Source organism: Cyprinodon variegatus, unplaced genomic scaffold, assembly GCF_000732505.1.
Source record: "Cyprinodon variegatus isolate N-32 unplaced genomic scaffold, C_variegatus-1.0 Scaffold1006, whole genome shotgun sequence".
NCBI classification, from domain to species: Eukaryota; Metazoa; Chordata; class Actinopteri; order Cyprinodontiformes; family Cyprinodontidae; genus Cyprinodon; species Cyprinodon variegatus.
Window position 1 is genome coordinate 283,555 of NW_015151459.1, and position 2,056 is coordinate 285,610.

At 35.6% G+C, this 2,056-nt stretch overlaps 1 protein-coding gene across 1 annotated transcript in view; it reads right to left on the reverse strand.

The window, feature by feature from the left end:
* Positions 1–1,735, reverse strand: part of klc3 (kinesin light chain 3) — a 22,000-nt gene extending 20,265 nt beyond the window's left edge. Inside the window, exon 1 of the mRNA XM_015399376.1 lies at positions 1,541–1,735. The gene's annotated coding sequence lies outside the window, so the exon portion shown is untranslated. The remainder of the gene's footprint in view (positions 1–1,540) is intronic.
* Between the last annotated feature and the right edge of the window lie 321 nt (positions 1,736–2,056).

Below are 2,056 nucleotides of genomic sequence, written 5' to 3' on the forward strand. Positions count from 1 at the left end.
TTTAAAACCATCACTGCTCTAAACAAAACCAAAGAAGTTGTTAACATCCATGCTGTCAATTGCAATTTTTCTAATTTCACCTGAAAACAGTCAATTGCTATTTTTCTGCACATCTACACATATGCATATTATCAAATTGTCTTCAAACAGCTGCACATGTTTTTTTGAACCTAGCATGCCGTCTTAACTTAACTGAGCAGTATGTTTCCTTCTGGTGCAAACGTTTGCTCTATCCACTGCACAAACAACACAATAAAGGCCTAACTATTCTGCTAGGATTAAATACAATATATACATAATATAAGTCAGAATTACGAGAAAAAAAGTCAGAACTCAAATGTCAGAATTCTGAAATTAAAGTCTGAACTCAAAAGTCAGAATTCTGAAATTAAAGTCAGAATTCAAAAGTGGGAATTCTTATATTAAAGTCAGAATTCAAAAGCGGGAATTCTGAGATTAAAGTCAGAATTCAACAGCGGGAATTTTGAGATTAAAGTCAGAATTCTTATATTAAAGTCAGAATTCAAAAGCGGGAATTCTGAGATTAAAGTCAGAATTCAAAAGCGGAAATTCTGAGATTAAAGTCAGAATTCTGAGGAAAAAGTCAGAATTCTAAGATTAAAGTCAGAATTTTGACTCCCCCCAAAATTTAAAGTGAAATAATATTTAAAAATCTGTGAACTTTTTTTTATTTTTTCATTGGCCCCGTAATCCTCCTCTTTACTAATCCCCAACTCAAAATATTTTATTTGGAAAATCAAGTGCATTAACATCATTTTTAAAACCTGGGAATTTTGTTCAATATCAACATTTGACATTTATAATTAAATATTAAAAATACAACAGCAGAGAGAACCAGAAACTGCAAACCTGTATGTCAGTAATCAAGTATGAATATGGGTCATAATCTAGCTCCTTATTTCATTCAGTAAACCTGAATCAGAGTGAATCAGTAATGGTGCCAGGCTGAGGAGCTCCTTTCAGGGTTTGAATCAGCTGTGGAGCAGCAGAGACACCTGGACAGCCCAGAGGACTGTCAATGTAGACTCATAGAAAAAAAGATGGGGGAACATGGATCATATTATCTCTACAACAGACTACTATGCAGCAACAGAAGTGTAGCTGTAAAAGTTTACGGAAAAAACAAAAGCGGTGAGTTTAAATAAATAAGGGATGCTCACCAGTGACAGGCCCGGGGGCTCTGACACTAAAAGCCCGCAGGGATGGGAGGATCCAAAGCCTCTGTTTGTTTACAATGGGCGGCGCAACAGGCCTTAGCTGACATTAATGACAGATAAAGTCAATTTATCAGCATTTATGCTGACATGCTAACATAATAAAAACTGCGTCACGATACCAAACATGCGCTCTTTTAATTAATTAAATGTCTCGGATTTCAGCAAAGATGGAAACCTCCATTTGATGGCAAAGAACGATTTCAACCTGATAAGATTGCTTTGTTTTCTTAACACAAACGTTAATATGAAAACATATGTGCTTGTAGTTAAATGCTGAACAATAAAAGTTATTTATAGCATACCTGCTAATCAAATCTCTTCCGAAACGGTCTCCGTCCTTTTGGCCAAGCTTTCAGTGCCAAAGTGTTTGTTTTCGCTGTCAGAAACAGCTCAACAGGTTCGCTTTCAGTTTCATTAATTAATTTAGTGTGTACAGGTGAAAAGTGGAGGTTGTAAATCATTCACCTGTCGCTACTTCGGCTGTCAGCTCCTCCCGTGAGCACATAGCAACCAAGATAGCAACAGCAGCAGCAGCGACACTTCCGTTTCAGAATTTCAAAATAAAGGTCAGAGACTCGTAGAACATAAGTACCAACTCACCATTCAAAAAATAAAAGTAAATACGAAAGTCTTTAAGCAGAACCAAGCTGTCATCCTTGGATAAAAGCAAAATGCTTAAGTAAATACCAGAGAACAATGAGGATATAAAATCAGAGCTAAACTAAAATTGGCACATACGTAGACAAAGCAAATTCTGATTTTTAATTTTTTATTTTATTTGGCTGAAAGTAACCAAAGTATATTTAGAGAAGTCTATA